This window comes from Megalobrama amblycephala, linkage group LG11 (genome assembly GCF_018812025.1).
Source record: "Megalobrama amblycephala isolate DHTTF-2021 linkage group LG11, ASM1881202v1, whole genome shotgun sequence".
Classification (NCBI taxonomy): Eukaryota; Metazoa; Chordata; class Actinopteri; order Cypriniformes; family Xenocyprididae; genus Megalobrama; species Megalobrama amblycephala.
The window spans coordinates 36,999,647-37,018,435 of NC_063054.1; the positions used below are offsets into that span (position 1 = coordinate 36,999,647).

At 36.8% G+C, this 18,789-nt stretch overlaps 1 long non-coding RNA gene across 4 annotated transcripts in view; it reads left to right on the forward strand.

The window, feature by feature from the left end:
• The window catches only part of LOC125278558, a 69,111-nt gene that overhangs the window by 20,285 nt on the left and 30,037 nt on the right, over window positions 1-18,789 (forward strand). For all 4 annotated transcript variants that reach the window (XR_007187177.1, XR_007187176.1, XR_007187175.1 and 1 more), the window contains exon 4: window positions 5,084-5,206. This is a non-coding gene — a long non-coding RNA (uncharacterized LOC125278558). The remainder of the gene's footprint in view (window positions 1-5,083; window positions 5,207-18,789) is intronic.

Consider the following 18,789-nt stretch of genomic DNA (forward strand, 5'->3'; position numbering starts at 1 on the left):
CAGATTTTATGAGTTTATGAGCTCAAGGCAGCAACAAAACGGCGCATTTAGCCGCTGACTGATGTGAACCTTGACATCTTATCTGTGAATGAGCAATTATTAAAGGGGACATATCATGAAAATCTGACTTTTTACATGTTTAAGTGATGTAATCGGGTCCCCGGTGCATCTACCAACTAGACATGTGACCGTATCATGTTGCAATTAATTGCTGAAGCTTTTATCACTGTATACGGTATTATCACGATATTGAAATAAGTTGCAAAAAAAAAGCGTTGTCGTAGTATGACAGGTTTAAGAACTCTGAATGTTTAAATACAATAATACAATATACCAAAAATATGTAAAGTAAAGATTAAAGTGCAAAAGAATTAGGCTATAAAGAACAACAGGAAACACTTTACAATAAGGTCTCATTATTTAATGCATTAACTAAGATTGAGCAACAGCTACATTTGTTACAGAAAGTATTATTTTTTGTTAATATTAAGAAACACAACTGATCATCTCAGGTCCATTAAATAAGTTCTTTTAATTTTAGTAATGTTATTAAACAGTAACTAAGAAATTAACATTATCTAAGAATAATTAATGCTTTAAAAGTATTTTTCATTGTCAGATTGGTAATAATGAATTAACATGTTAACTAATGAAGTTTTACTGAACAATAACAAATAATCAGAACATTTCTAATCATTAGGGCATATTGTAGTCCAGATTAAAATATAAAAATGTTTAAGTTTGAAAATAAATAGCCTATTAAGTCTTTAAGTATTAAGTATTTGGTGCTGAGATGAACAACATTGAGATTACAAAAAAATAACGAATGGCTGTTTGAAGCATTTTAAAAACTTCACTAGAGCAGCTGCTTTGTTTGCGGGGTTTCCGGGGTAACCGCTGCATTTCTGCTGTTCCATCAGCGCCCTCTGCTGTCACAGAGTGAACGTACGTCTCCTTCACTCATTCCGCCATGTGCTTCTCATGCACGTTGGGCTTGTTTACATCTGAGCGCGTGTCTCTTTGACGCAGAATACAGTGTTGTGCATTTTATATGGTTGATGGGGAAAGTATTCTTAAATGCATTATAAAAATTTTAATAATTGGTAATAAATTATTTTGAAGTGCCCACAATAACAATATCGTGCATATTCATTATCGTGATATATCGCATTACCGAATATCGGCACATGTCTACTACCAACCCAGAAAATGTGAAAAAGAACAACCCAGTAATATAGATAGCCTGTTAGTTGACCCTGGGAAGCTCAACTGCTAAAAAAGGAGCGTTTCTGTCATTCATAAATTTATCCACTAACCATTCAGAAACGTCTAAAAGTTGTAACTTCTTCCTGAGTCTCTCCATCAGTGTCGACTCCGGTTTGAACAATGTAAGAATGAACACTTCATTTTGGCAGCGTGAGATTCTCCAGCTTTGTTGTTGTTGTTGATATTAAAGCTCCGCCCTCTTCTGGAAAGGGGGTGGGAGCAGCAGCTCATTTGCATTTAAAGGGAGACACACACAAAAACAACGTGTTTTTGCTCACACCCAAATAGGGGCAAATTTGACAAGCTATAATAAATGATCTGTGGGGTATTTTGAGCTGAAACTTCACACACACATTCTGGGGACACCAGAGACTTATATTACATCTTGTGGTCCCCTTTCAGTAAAAGCTTGTTTGCCTGACAGACTTAAACTCAATTACACTGAGCATGAAAGGGTTCGGATAACTTAATTAATAAGTTCAAAACATTGCAGTCTACTTAATATTTTGAATTTGTTTTTTTGAGCATCAAATCATCATTTCTGAAGGATCATGTGACACTGAAGACTGGAGTAATGATGCTGAAAATTCAGCTTTGATCACAGGAATAAATTACATTTTATCATATATTCAAATAGAAAACAGCTGCTTTAAACTGGAAAAATATTTCACAATTTTTACTGTATTTTTGATCAAATGAATGCAGCCTTGGTGGGCGTAAGAGACTTCTTTCTTTCTTTCTTTCTTTCTTTTAAAAATCGTACTAACTCCAAACTTTATTATTATTATTAGTATTATTTTAATTTTAGTTTTAGAAATGCTGGCTTGGGAACTAGCTGAAATAAAAATTTTATTTTATTTTTTACTGAAAAAAAAAATGTCTACTTTATTTTATTTCCCTGTTTTTTATTTTAGGTTTAAGGTTCACTTTATGATAAGAGTGTAGTGCACACCTGAATAGAGCTTATTAGCATCCATTTCAGTTAAGATACTCCCTATGTAGACAGCAAAGCAGTTCACTAGGTTCTAGAGTGGAGCGATCTGCTTCACCAATGTCAGTTTTATACGTTCAACCCAGTGACATAAAAACGCCTCATAAATGTACTAATTTTTTTTTGTTTAGGGTCATTGTGATTCTCAGGAAAGGCCTCCGATCTGCTGTTGTCAGGCCGGGCCGAGTGTTTCCTCACTGTGATCCAGGGAGCTGTTGAGCTTCACTTGAGCTCAATGCTTCAAAACATAAATGTTAGAGCTGCTTCCTTAATGTGCTGTGCAGTGGAAGTCTCTCGCTCGCGGCCTCCGTGACCTGCAGCTCCTGAACCTCAGCTGCCACTGAGAGCTTTAACCCGCGTTCTTACAGACCGGAAACGCTACAGGAACACACGGCACATGTTTTTACTGAATGCTCTGGGAATATTTCCACTACTGTGCTGATAATGTTACACAATCCGTCTAAAACACAGCCCTGAGTGCAAGTACACCACTTTCAGATATTAGATAATCTGTTATTGTTAGTGTTAAAGCCAGCAGAAAAAGGCATTCGCACCTTGTTTCACTTTGGTAATGTTGTGTATTTCTGTAAAGCAGGATGTTCACAAAGAAAAACATTCGGGCGGGACTTGATGTTCTCCATCAGGAATTGATTGGATGGTAAAAAAGGGATGTGGCTGAAAATAAAAGGCCTTAATGATAACATCATTTCAGAGAAAACATATTCATATTAAAACAAATTTACCTCCAGTTTTAACATAAACTAATAAAATAAATGTGATGCATATTTGTCAGTTCTGTAATAGTACTAATAAACTGTATGTTTTAAATACACAATAATCAAATTTATATATTTATCATCAATAAATCCAATCCAAATCTCATACATTTTAACTAATTTAATAATTCTTGTTCCGCCGCTAGCCATGTTTTAAACATTCATACTTTTCAGCTGAATAAATTGAATTGGTTTCCCAATAAACATATTTATGCAAAGCAATTTGAATAAATGCATTTTGAAAATATGATTATTTAAAGTCCCCCTGTAGTCAATAATTTTATCTCTTAAAACTCATCTTTAATCACCAAAGTGACATATTTAAACATTTTTTCTTCATGCCTTAAAATAGCTTGAATGTAACTCTACACCCTTGCCTCATTTAATATACGCAGATCTATGAATATGCTAATTAGCCCCACCTCCACTCACTCGCACGATGTCAGAGATCCACTCGGTCAACTTACTGATGCAAGCGCTGCACAACGGTATCGCTTTTTACAACGTCGGACACATAACGGTAATTAATATGATTAGCCTTTAGCTTGACTACATTATCAAACAGCTAATAATGTTCCTGCTTCAGAGCGGTCATGGTTAATGATATGCTAAATCCCGTCGGCATGTTGACGTGATTGGTCACAAGGTAGTTTGTGACGTCTCTGCAGTTTAAAAGAGAAAATACTCAGCAATAGTATTGACTTATGAATTTGCACATGGTTTGTCTTAAAGCATAATAAAAACACCACATTAAACAACATTAAAAACTTGATTTTTAGATGCATAATGATTTTTTTCTAAGTGCAAAAATCTTACCCGTTTCATTTATGTATTATTGTTTATGTCAAAAATGCCCAAATGGATGGAAATTTTATATGCAAATCAAATATATGCAAATCAGTATTGCATTTTGATTATATTGCACGTTATTCCAAAGTTTTGCACTAATAAATTGTGCACAATAAGAACAGAAACATGTATTAGGAAAGTAAAATAGCTCATTTTGATTTGGACTTTAATGCGAATAAAAACATTTCAAACCTCTAAGCGGTATCCCAGAGTGAGTATTGAGTCAGTTTCGGGACATTATGGATGTGTTGCATTGTTGTGTTTGATGGGATTTTGGATGGAGTGTTTTGCTGATTGGTGGGATCTCATATGTTTCACAAATATCCCAGTGTGACATAAATGCGAAGAGAAATGCGTGATGCACATCTGGAGAAGCGCGCAGCCGTGAGATCGAGTCTCTAACGCAGGTGCACGCAGCTGCATGTAAGCTATTAATGGGTAAATTCGGGGTAACAAAATAATAAGATGAAAAATTGAAAAGGATTTGGCTCTTTTCACTTGCAAAACATGTGCTGGATGAAATATGCAGACTTTCCCCTGTCAGCTTTAACGTGATGGAAATGTGCTCGCTTCCTCCCGGTGCACCTCATCCCTGCGGACAGTGGTCAGATTTCATTTCCTTGTCATGAAGGGGCCCTCGGTGTGCAGTTTTGGCCATCGCTCGCGAGCACTCGCCTGCCTTTCTGATGTCCTGATGCGGTTTCCTCCTCCCCTGTATGTGACAGCGCTGTCGACCGCGTGGCCTCTTTACTCGTCTTCATAAATCACTCAAATCCGGAGGCCCACCCTTGGTCTGCAATGCCAGCGTGGACAAAAGCTCTCTGTAGAAATAAGAAACAAAACCGCAAGAGTCCAGCACTGCGCTGGATGGTACCTCACACGACTCGGCCATGCGCTGCCGCTTCGCCTCAAACACCAGCTTTGCACAAAACCGCTAATGACCCTGGAATCGGGTCGCCGAAAACGCGTCCACATTTTATTGCATGTTCCTTCAGCCTGGAGAACAAATCGTCAACGAATGGACGTTTGACATGAAACAAGATAATCACACATTCTGGTCAACAGGCCATTCGAGTAAAATGGAGTTTAAGGGCCGGCTGTAATACTGTTGCTGTTCCAGCAGTTTCTTGGAAGTGTAGTAAAATTTTTTCTGCCTCTATTTCTTGTCTCAAGCTCTCTCTCTCTCTCTTTTGCTCCCCAGTGATCCATCATTTGACAGTGAATTTGGGCCTGGAGTTGAGTGGCCTCATATGCCTCTTCAGAGATCTGTCCCCTTGCAGGGATTCTTGTGACAGGATGCTGGATGCTCAAAGACTCATGCCAGGTATGACTTGTACCCACATAACAAGCTTAATTCATCACACTAGAGAGCAAATGTGAGAAAAGGTGTGGTATAAAAAAACAAAACAAAACAAAAAACACCCCTGCCAGATTTCATGATTTTGCCGTCTTTGCAAAAAAAGATTTTATAGCTTTGTAAGAGAAGATGCTTTTTTGCTAAACCTGAAAAGTATTAAAAAGTAGCATTTAGAAGTTATATTAACTAATAATATAATTTTCTACCATATACAATTGAATGCACCTAGCTAACAACAACTTGCTTTGTTCTGGTTTCACCTCACTCCAGTCTAAACTAACTGATTTTATAGGTAGGCCTAATTTACTACACATTGTCGTTTAAATAACCTGAAAATATTGTGGATTATTAAGGCTAATTTTACTAACCGCTCTTGCTAAATGGGGTAAGCACACTTATGTTCTCATTTCAGAGTTGTTTGAGTAAATGATTCATTATAGACCGTGTGGACAGATCAGTTGTTGTCATGATTCATTAAAATGAATCTGTTCAAATGAGTCATTAGGTCGCGAATCGGACATTAGCGCGTTGCGTGCAAATCGCGACTGTTATTAGGACATCGCAAAAGATTTGTCAACACAGAAAACACTACTACTGGATAGGATTTTCTTTTTGTTTACTGAAAGTGTGGTTTATGTCAGCTGCACGTGCAGGGCGCCTGTCAGAGAAGATGAGGTGACGTTCTTTTGAGCACCAGCGGTTATTCAGGAAAAACATTCTCCGAATGCGCCTCGTGAAACATGGATTCGGTCGTACGAACTTTTAGCATTGTGTCAGTTGATTTAGATTATTATGTGTGAGGTAGAGAGAGTGCAAAGACGGTGCTTATTTTGAAGAGAGCTCGCGCGCACGAGAACGACTCCAGGTTCAAAGGTCAATACGGAATGGATTAATCTGCATTATTTTTTTAACACGTTATTTTTTTTTCAGATTAATTAATCGAAATTAACGCGTTATTTTGACAGCCCTTACATATATATATATATATATATATATATATATATATATATATATATATATATATATATATATATATATATGAAGATGAAAAATTAAAAAATTTGGTTCCAAAACGCGATAAACGCCAAAATCAGTATTGTATCTGGTCGGTATTGACAAGTCATTTATTAATTTTGCACAAAATGCGATATCCGTCGTGTTATTCTGTCATGTTTTCTCACTTTCTTTCCAAAACGCGACAAACGGCAGTCTCCCTTCTCTGCAGAATGGGATATATCCGCTCAGCCAATCACAGCGCACCATTCCACGCACTGTAAACAGTAATGGCGGCGCTCTGAATACACCCGGCATCCTAGTTTTCCTCATCTACTTTGTACTTTGTGATCAACAAAAACAGAAAAATGAATAATTTTGACGGCATTGATAAACCTGTGGTGGTTTCTGCGGTGGGGAAGAAATGCAAGTCATCGAAATGTAATTATTTATGTGAGGAGATTAAGAAGATGAGGCACTCGAGTCGGGAGGAAGAAAAATTCCACGACAGAATCAAACTTCTGTCACGGTCCACAAAACTGAATCATGAACAGTTTTTAAAAGCCGTTTTTAATACCAATGTACTCGGCAAATGTGTTTATTTTAACCGTGCGGTGGTGCCAGATACTCTTTAATCGGTAATGACAAACGGAGACATAATTAATTTATAACATGATGACTCGTTGAATTCATTTTGGGAGCGACGACTGAATGTATTTTTAGTCAAATGCCTGTATATAAGATTAGTATTGACAAAGTTCAGAGGCTGTCATATATGTGAAACGACTTACTTAGTTGTGTATTTTCAATATGAAAAATAACTTTTATATTGATGGATTAATTGCATTTTGAAAAAAAAATCGTGTCATGGATTTATTGCATTTTGGGGAAAAAATAATCAGTTTTTATAATAAACCTTTGAAAATTGAAATCTAGATTTGAATTTTTAACATTTTTATAACCAAAAGATGCTATGTGAAAGTTTGAAACAGAAAATAGTGGTTTTCATCTTGCCGTTTTCTCAAATGGAGTTATGGAAAATGGAGTTATAGCGTTTTGGAACCAAACTCTTTATATATATATATAAAGGGCCCTATAATTTCCGCGATCACGGAATCGCAGACAGAATCGCGGAATCCATTCATAAAAACGGAATTTACTATATAACGCGGAATGTCACGGAATTTGTCAAATTTTTGATGAATGAATTAAAAGCAGGTCAGTACACGTAAATTAAATCGTGATATAGACTAGTGTCTGACTATTAAACTGCAAAAAGACTATTTAAACATGAATCCTGCATATCTGTGTGACTCTGAAATGAATGATGCGGAAGCGCAGTTTCATTTACCTCACACAGCCTCGCACACAATCGCGCGGGCGCACACACGCTGAAGCACATGCGACGCTCGCAGTGTTTTCGTCCTCCGTCGCCTCACTATATGAACGCACTAATTAATCTCCAGAGCTGCTCTGAAAGTCACTTCATCAGCATTTAACCGCTTCGTTTGAGAAAACTACCGTCATAAACACAGAGAAACTCAAAGCTCTAGGCAAACCGTCAAAATAAAAGTTCGATTTAACTTCACAGAAACATATTACTGTTGTACAGTAGAATTTAGATAATTAATTTAACAATAAATTATTAAAATATATTTAAAACAATAATCTCAGTGTTTCTTCCATGTTTTAATTTTAACAGTAAAGCTCTGTTGTGCAGCACATTGTTTGACAAAAAAGTTTAATTTCATGATTAAAAGATGGTATGCGTTCATTTGATTGCCAGAAAAATGTAAATACACAACAGAACTTTTGAAGAAAAAAAAAAATCATAAAAATATGTTTTATAATTAATTCATATTGTTGTTTTTAAGAATTCAATTAATTAGACATGCTTTTTGATTATTAAAATGGAATTAAACCATTAAAATGGAATCCAGAAAACAGAATTTGGTAAAAAAATAAAATTTGAGGGGAAAGAATAAAACGTAGGGCCCTAAAAACATTTAATTTTTTTGTTAAACTTTTATTAAATTGTTGGTAAATTGGACAAGATTCATTATTTCAATAAATTAGACATGCTTTTTGATTTCTAAAATTTAATTTAACCATTAAAATCAGTCAAAAAATAAATAAAACAGAAAAAAACGGAATCCAGAAAAATTAAAACGAAAAAATGGAATTTGGGAAAAAATAAAATGGAATTTGGGAAAAAATAAAACGCCCTCTATATATATATATATATATATATATATATATATATATATATATATATATATATATATGCTTATGGCACATTTTGCAAAATTACACATTTTTTGAAAGACACTGAATGGTGTAGCTACAACATTTACCACTAGGGGCTGCAAAACCTAACCAGCCAAACCCTCATCTAGATGCTCTGTGCCATCAAACGCCATTGGTTCGTCACTTGCGAATGAGATTTTCTACAGTGCAGAGTAGGAATTTTAACAAATAATGAGTTAAATTTCAGCCTGTTCCCCACACAAACATAATTTACTTCATAAGACTTAGAATACAGTGTGCAAGTCATGTGTTTTTATGGTATTTTGGTCATTCTGAACAGTTTTAGTTCACTTTCATTGTATGAAAAAGAGCTGTTTTGGTCTTACTAAACATTTCCTTTCACAGAAGAACGAATGACATGAAGGTTAATAAATGATCACAACTTTTAGTTTTTGAGCCAAATTTTAATTCCCAAAGTTAAACCCATTTACATAATTTATGACAAAGACCACAAAGAAGGGATTTCATGTGAAATGTGGAAAAACAAAAATAGTTAAGATATTAAACCTCAAAATATATTTTCCCTGTGAGATGTTCTTCATTCACCGTGTAGCTCCATGAAATTAAAAAAAGAAGGGAAAATCCTCTTCATCATGTCCGATGAATCAGTGCTTTCACTGCCGGTGGATACTGACACACATATTCTGTTACCGCACATATCATTTGTTGGAATTTAAAAGCAACATGTTGGGTTTCAATTCCATGCTGGTTTGCAAAGGCAAATCAATCTTTCATTTTCAGGATTTAACTGACATGGTCAGAAGGAGATTTAGTTATAATACACCCTCCCTTAAAGGGATAGTTCACCCAAAAAGTAAATTCTGTCATCATTTACTCACACTTATGTCTCTTTTTCTTTCTTCAGTAGAACACAAAAGGAAATCTCATCAGATCTCATTCATGCTCATGCATATTCAAATATGTCATGTTTTTGAGGTTTGATGTTGAACTCCACTGGTTTTTCATGTGACAAATATATCATGATACACAGATTATGCGGTGTAAATTCAATTTTAAAACTAGAGAAGGATTATTAGTGAACAAAAACGTAAACTTTGGTTTGATATGTTATCAGAAACTTTAGAAGACTGAGTACTTTGGACTACTTTTATGATGGTTTTTTTTTGTGTGAAAAATTTGAATGTTGCATAAAACGTTTCTGAATAAACTGCCATTTCCAGAATGACTAAAACAATGTTTTAGATGTTGTGCATTGAGATTGGTCAGCTGGTTTGTACAGTTATCCAATCGCATGACTGTTGAGATTTTTGTTGCACATCCAGGAATTTATTTAGTGTTTTCCATCGTAGTTCATGCACATAATTTTTAATTTTAGTTTTTTATGCACATTTTAAAGTGGGGTATCACACACAGTTTCTGCCAATCTCATGTTAATCTTGAGTATAAATAGAGTAACAAAGCATCCTTCATATCTCCGGAAAGTTTTTAGTTTTGTCATATTTATAAAAGATAGATACGCTAAACCGAGTCTTTCCGAAAAAGCCAAGATCCTGGAGGCGTGTCTGCCGTCAGTGGTGTGGGCGGAGCTAAAGAGTCACGAACGCGCGCAGCTTCTGCTCAGAGATCGTCTGCTAGCTGCGACATCTTTATAAATAAAAAGGGAACAAAAGCATTCATGTTGTTTACATTATATGCACTGATTGCCAACAAAACACAGACATCTGATGCAGCTTTACTCAGCACCCGCGATCTGCAAATCCAGCTCCGAACTGGGACTTGTTTACAAAACATTCCCAGGAACAAACAAACATACATGCACAACTCCGTTGTTCGGAAAACAAACTTCATCCTCTGTTCCCTTAACGCTGGGTTCTTTGGGAAGCTGAAAAAGATAATCTTTCCCTCACAACCAAAAACACACTCCTTTGGTGACAGGAGCTGCGTCTCATTTCGGAGGCTGCGTCCTTCGGAGGTCGCATTTGAAGACTGAATACTTCATCAAGTATGTCATATTTAAGAAAAGTATCCGTAATAAAATTGACTGATATCATTGTGAGGTGTAAAATACTGTCATTTCTTTCTTACGTTGCAATCTAACGGATATTTTCCTTAAATGAGACTGCCTCCATGATGTATGCAGCCTTCAAAGGGTGCAGCCCCTGAATTGGGACACAGCCATTGTTGAAAAATCTCTCGGTTTCCGTATCCCGAACGAAACGTGTTGATGGGCGTGATCTCGCTCTGGGTGATGTGTGTGTGCACATGCTTATCAGGGAGAATTCCGCTCTCTTTTGACATCATACAGGACACACTTGAAAAAAATCTCTCTGAATCCTGTACCGAAACCGGAAGTAGTGGATTTGGCACAGAAATACTCCGTCATACGTCCAACTCGTGTTTTGAAACTATGGCAATGTTTAGCATGAGAATGCAACTCTTTAAAGGGTTAGTTCACCCAAAAATGAAAATGATGTCATTAATTACTCTCCCTCGTGTCGTTCTAAACCCGTAAGACCTTCATTCATCTTCAGAACACAGTTTAAGATATTTTAGATTTAGTCCGAGAACTTTCTGTCCCTCCATTGAAAATGTATGTACGGTATACTGTCCATGTCCAGAAAGGTAATAAAAACATCATCAAAGTAGTCCATGTGACATCAGTGGGTTAGTTAGAAGTTTTTGAAGCATCGAAAATACATTTTGGTCCAAAAATAACAAAAACTATGACTTTATTCAGCATTGTCTTCTCTTCCGGAATCCTTTCCACTGAATTGATTCCATTGAACTGATTCCATTGAATTGATTCCATTGAACTGATTCCATTGAATTGATTCCATTGAACTGATTCCATTGAATTGATTCCATTGAATTGATTCCATTGAATTGATTCCATTGAATAGATTCCATTGAATCCTTTCATCTGTCGGCGTTGGTAATGCACTTTTAAGTCGCCGTGGTTGTTTTTGGCGATTAGGACATCTGCGACATGCACAATTACGCACCATTTTAAAAAATATAGCAATACCAAAATACAAACAATGTAGAATAGCTTGAATACAGCGTGCGTCTCCCTCAGACTGTAAACGAAGCTCGGGCGCATCAGATAACACGTCAGCAGCGTCACTGCGGAGTCGTGAACCACACTCCGGAGCAGAAGGGGGCTGTAATGCACCAATAAGCTGGATGCCAACCGCCGTAAAACAGGAAAGAAGAAGAAGCGGAGTCATGAACGCGGATTGACAACAGACCCGGAAGAGAATACAATGCTGAATAAAGTCCGTAGTTTTTGTTATTTTTGGACCAAAATGTATTTTCGATGCTTCAAAAACTTCTAACTAACCCACTGATGTCACATGGACTACTTTGATGATGTTTTTATTACCTTTCTGGACATGGACAGTATACCGTACATACATTTTCAATGGAGGGACAGAAAGCTCTCGGACTAAATCTAAAATATTTTAAACTGTGTTCTGAAGATGAACGGAGGTCTTACGGGTTTGGAACGACATGAGGGTGAGTCATTAATGACATCATTTTCATTTTTGGGTGAACTAACCCTTTAACAGTGTAAATAAGTCAGAATGCATGAAATAGCATTACACCCCCCCTTTAAGATTGAATGCACATTTTGATGTTTCCGTTCAGCAGGGTTTTTTTTATGCCACATAAAAATATGTGGTGATGGTGACAGAATCACCATTTTTGATACTTTAAACACATTAAGGTTGACTGCAGGAAAACTGCTTTCAGCACGGCCTCACACGCTACAAACAGATGGAAAACAATAAGTGGGGGGAAAAAAAGAAAAAAGATCAGGATTAATTAGCACGTTTGTCAGTTTGCAGGAAACACAGTATCGGTTTCATGCCCTTCGCATTTGCCCACCACCTGTTGAACATGATGATTAGGGTGATGTCTATGGGCGGCTCGTAGAGTGGGTAAATGAGTGTGTGTTGGTGAGGAACAGGAGGGGCTTTTGTCATATTTATATCAACAATGTCGGACAAAACACTCTAATTATCCCCTTCTGGCCCGGCTCGTCTTACGGCTCCCAGTCCATTTGCCGTCCTGTCCCAGGGCCAGACTCCACAGTCCGCTGTCCTTAAGCACATCCTAATGACAGCTCTCTTTCAGTCCACAGGCTTTATAATTGCACAGGCTAACTTACAGACATTATGTGGCATTAGTCCAGAGAGCTCATAAAGGGGGGTCACGGGCAGGTCTGCTGGCCGATCACAATGCATGTGGCCTCAATAAATCTCCTAAGTGACAACAGCGAGAGGTCATATTGCTCAGATTGGAAGGGGGCGAGAGATGGACTAGACTGGAGCACCAGAGGAAAGCGCAGATTCTCATTTCTGAGCTGAATAAAAAATATCTGTATTATTGTCATTCTAATATCTTTAACAGGGTTTTTCCTGTGCCAAAAATTGTCTTCAGTGATGGCGGACAAACACTGCCATCCACACACAGTACAAAGTACCCGTCCCATGTGAACTGCAAGGCCAGTAAATCCAAAATAAATGCAAAGAAACAGTTCGCAAAATTAACTTATCCTATTCATTCATGTCAGGACAGATCATAAAACAAAGTGCTTAGAACTTTTTTAAAATCTTTAAATTTTCACTGAGTGACTGATTTGTAAAGTTAGTAATAAAAGGAACACATTACATAGAAAAAGTGGCAGATCGTTCCCTCCATTGTTATGGTTATCACTATCAATCGGATTCAATCGTGCATTTAAATACGGCTGTCAATCAGGGCTTGACATTAACTTTTTTGCTCACCAGCTACTGTGGCTAGTCATTTTTGAAAAGTTTTCACTTTCCACAATTTTGACATCGATACCATGAGGAAAAACGGCCATATAGATATTTTAATATCTCAAAATTTTGCAGCAGGTTTATTAGGCTGCTGTCACTTTAAGACCTGATGCACGGATCCATTATACTGTTACACATGCGTTTTCTTTCTCAACTGTTTACGTTCACTAAAACATAACTGACTGTGTTTATGCGAACACTCACCAAGACCGGCATTTTGACATTATTTTGTGTGTATTTGACTGTTTAAGCACTAGTGTTGTCAAAAGTACCGGTACTTCGGTACCAAGTCGGTACTGAAATTTTGAAAATGTGACGATACCCGCATTTCTGTAGTACCGGTAGTACCGAGAATCCGGGTATATTCGGTACCCACTGATAGGACTGTGGCAGTAGGCTATTTACGTGAATATGACACGAGTGAAGCACAAAGCTTTGTTTACAGAAGAAATAATAGGTTAGCAATTAAATGTGACTTCGCAGCCATGGAAACATTTTGGTTAATGCCGAATGAGAGAGGTACGCGAGTCCATACATTTAAGCTTCGTATTCTGTTTTCCGAATCGCGATCTGGTCACCCGATTAGCAGAGAATTTAACAATATTCCATTAGTTATTCCACCAAACATCTGTTTCTTTTCCCAAATCTTTACTCACGCAGCGGATTATAAACGTTTCTTTCATTCGCATTTAGGCCTATTATAGGCTATTCGCATTCTTTACTGTGGTAAAGTAGAAAAAACACCGTAGGACAAAACCTTTTTGCTTGCACGTCAGTTTCTATTTAACAGAGTTTGTGCTTGTTATTAGACTTTAAGGCACGTCAAGTTTATTTGTATAGCGCATTTCACACACCAGTGATTTTTACTTTCGTTTTCTCTGGCAGCGCTAAATCAAACATAGCCTGAATGGCTTGCCCCTGCGGAGGATAAAACACGCTCTTCAGACCTTTTACATCAAGCGTCAGTTGTTTGTAACATCAGGATATAACGTGAAGATATTATTAAAGAGAAATGGTCTCTTTCCTGCTCGTGTCCCACATCCCTCTCAAAGCGCAAAGCGGCTATATCAAAGTAATAACGGGACTTTGGCTATATGACGCGTCTTTGTGTGGAAATAAAAAACGAATGCTTTTTGAAATAATATTTAACTTTCTTATTATTTAGGTTACCATTATTTACCGATATTTATTTCATAGTTTTACAGGCTGTAGTGTGTTGTTTCTCTGACGGAATAGCTAAAATAAACACGCACGTCTGTTACCCCTGTTGAAAAAATGAGCATATGCTGGTAAAGTAGGTTTTGAAGCTGGTATGCTGGTTTGAGCTGGTTTATGCTGGTCCAGGACCATCTTAGGACTAGCATGGACCAGTAGGACCAGTTTAGGACCAGCATTTGACCAGCATACAGCTTCAAAACCTACCTTACCAGCATATGCTGGTTTTTTCAACAGTACACGATGGATGTTTGAGCATTTTTTTTTTCTTTTTCCAAAATGTATTTATTTGAGGTAGCCTATATATACACACAAACACACACACACACACACACTCTAAATCATATTTAATGTTTTTAAAATAGGCTATATAAAATAGTAAAATAGTTCCAATAGATTTTGCTGTGGTACCGAAATTGGTACCGAGAACCGTAACATTTTCATGGTATCGGTACCGACTACTGGAATTTTGGTACCGTGACAACACTATTAAGCACAATAAGCAGCAAAAAATAACTCAATTTAGTACTGAGAGTCGGCTTTATGTGGCACACTTTGGGTGTGAGCACAAAATCTGCGGGAATGAGTAAAATTATTTGCAATATGCGCAGTCCCACATTGAAATTCAAGCACTGTAACACCAACGATATTCATCTGGAGCAAATGAGCTAGTAGGACTGACTGGGTTACACGCCACTGCTGAAATCCACCCGAATTTGATGGGTTGGCAAGTGTTAATGTCAGACCCTGCTAGAACTTTGCAATGTGTAGTTAGCAGCATGAAAAACAAATTATACTGTATTATACACAGAGAAAATGATTGCTGCCATTATAATCACTGAAGCTGTCAATCACAAGGCGAGGTACACAAAGCTGAGCTCATGCAAAAACTCCCGTTATAATCAATGAAGCTGTCTATACTGTGCAATGAATCTCTTTATTGACATTGTGTTTATACTCTGTTGGTTATAATGCAAGCATTTGTGAGTGTGCAGAACTTGTGCTGAGCAAATGCTCTGACGTTTTGAGTGGTGTTGAGCAGATTCTGACTAACTTGAGCACATCTGATTGGCCGTTGTGTTCAAGCGCTCAACAGATACGTCTGTGATTGGCTGCAAATAGAAACCTTTGATGCTTTTCACAGAGCGCTTACACAAACATTCACTGCCGGCTATCAGCGGGTATTGCGGTACTGCAGAACGGCAGTATTAAAGGCACACTATGTACATTTTCGCCACTAGAGGTCGCTTATTCAAAACAAAGGCGTAGCTTGACGATGCCTTGATTTCACAGAATTATGCCGCAGTCGCTGCTTCTGCTTCTTCCGGTCAAGCGTATGTGGGGTAACGCAGCACTGTTTATCATATTAGATATACATTTGTGTGTTAAAAGTTGTTATAGTGCTACTCTGCGTATGAGACACTTGTTGCACACTGCAGTAAGCTAGATCGATATTAGGCATGGTAAAACATATAAATCAAGAACGAGATTCAAACAATAAGACTTACTGTGTTGAGCTATATAACATGATTAGTTTTCTGTCGATGAATGTATCCAAACAGTTTCTCACCTGTCTAATAAAACACATAATATATTAAAGTGTCTTTGGTGTTTCCATGGTTTCTACAAAATAAAACGGGTAATGCGGGTATGATGTCACTGATAGGTGACGCATGGACACGATCCGTGTCCCGGTTAAAATAGCTTATTTCTCTCGATTTAAACATTCTTGAAAACATTTGGAATAATGTAAGTACACAACATATATAACACTGTTCTAGTGATTTTTGGATATTTTAATATCCAAATATTAATCCACAATATTTTAGCCACAATATTTTCATATTGTGGCTTTTAAATGATCAAATAAGTCTTTGGCGGGACAAAGATTCATTCAAAATCCCTGCTTAATTAACAGATATTTTACTCAGTTTTTTTTTTTATTATTATTATTTTTTATAAATTTTCATTAGATTTTTATTACCGTTATACAATCATTTAAAAACATTTGATTGATTAAATGATTTTTTGGTCCATTTAAATCAACATAAATTAAAAATACAACAATCGTGTGGTTTGATGATGCTAAGAAGGTGCGTGGAATGATGGGATTTGTTGTCTTCTACTCAACCGCTGACGGCCATCAATCAGACGGAAAGATAAATCATGGATTTAACGGATGAGGTAAAGTTTTATAAATGTGACCTGATCCAGCAAAATGAGTCACAGTGACCCAAATTTCAAAATTGAGATTTTGGTATCAATGGAAAGATGAGACAATAAGCTTTAAAATTTGACCTAGTCAAAGTCATACCTTGAATGGTTTTAAAGATATACCCATTTGAATTATGGTCGTCTGCACTCTTTTTCCAATTAAAAACCTGAGAAAATCGCTTTTAAAGTTTTTTTTGCCCGTTTTTTTGTTGATATCTTTCAAAATCCATTGCATTTAAAGGGATAAACTATTTATTTTACAGCTTAATTTGACCAAAGACATTTTTATATATATATAAATGCTATTAAACCAGGTTGATCGAAGCTCAAATTATTTTTAAGTATTTATTTGAATTAACCCTTTAAGACCTGAAGGCTTTTTTTTTTTTCTTCTTCTTTTTTTTCTCTGAGCGACACACACAAAAGTAAAGACTCATAACTCCAAAACTCTAGCAAGGAGAGTCAAAAGGTAGGTATCATTTGATAGAAAACATTTTAAATTTTAAGAAAATATAAATTACATTACATTTGGACATTCTTGCTGAGAAACAGCAGATAAAAGACAAAAAAATATATATACTTTTTTTTAAATAATTTTCCCTTTTTTTTTAATTTGACATGGAATAACTCAGGAACACAATAAGATTGCTAAAAAAATCTTTTTTGGTGATGCTCTCCTATATGTGAGCTGCATCTGGTTCAAATTTCGTGGTGATAGCATAAAGAATAGTTTGAAAAATTGTTTTTCATTTTTTCTGCAGCCAGGTGGCGCCAACGGGCGGTAAACTCCGGTTTCGAGGTGCTTCTCAGCACTCGTTTGGAGTTTTTCAAAATGGTGCATTAAAAAGATGAGATTCTAAGCTTTAAAGTGATATCTATTATGTGTTATTCCACATTGGAAAACGAACATGGATGGGTCCGGGAACATTGGATACACACTGCATCCCGGAGAGATGAGAGACATGTTTTTAGCCAAGTATGTTAAATCATTACGTGAGTAATATCTTGTGATCACCGCAATATATTATGTTAATTTTGGATTCATTTTCAGTGTGTTTACATTTCTAAGCTTTTTGATTGGTTCTATACAACGTAACACCATATTTGTAGAGCAGAGATAGTGACGTTTCAGGGGATACCAGGAAATGCTCATAAGTGACAAGAGGAGTTGAGAAGTTCATTTCCAGCGAATTTAGTAAAACCATGTCAAATTTAATAGCCATTTAAATACCTTTACTCAGTTATCTGGACTACGAAACTTTGGGAGATTATTTTTGAAAGTCTGTTCTTTGAAATTAGCTTAAAAAAAAAATCGATGTTTTTCCACATTATCGGCCCATATCTTAAAATAGAACGTTGCGACTTCCGACTCATTTCGCCAGAGCGGGTCACAAATGTTGTGTTTGATGTCATAGTTTTATTATATTGAATTAGACCCGAGTAATGGAAGGTTTACAACAAAATTTTTAACACAATAATTGGGCATACATAGCAAACACGAGTTCAACGATTTGCGCGAGTAGATTACATACAAAGTCAATGCAAAGACGCGATCAGACTATGGATCAGACGTGTCCTTGCGCGGGTCTAGAGAAGCGATGCCCCACGTTTGGCGTGTATGTCCCATAATACTAATCGTGTTGATCGTTATAATGGCATACGTTTTCTGTAAAGATACGTATCAAAACAACTCACCTGTCGAGTAAAACACAAGCGAGATTGACATCTCTTTCTAGGTGAAGTTTGTCCAGAGCTCTCTCCATCTAGAAAATGCAACACCGATATTGATCCTCGCTCTTTCTCTCCTCTTGTCCCAAACTCTTCTTGGGTCGTTTGATTGGCCCGTACGCTTACGGGAGCTGTCCTTGTCGACAGAACCAGCGGCAGATGGTAAACAGTAATTATGTTCCATCACAATCCACCATAAAACGTGCAAGAAGTAAATACGGAACTAGTGGTTTGTTGGACGCTAGACACTACTTCCGCATGACACTGTTGTCATGTGGTTTCTACGTCAGTAAAGGCGGTAACAAA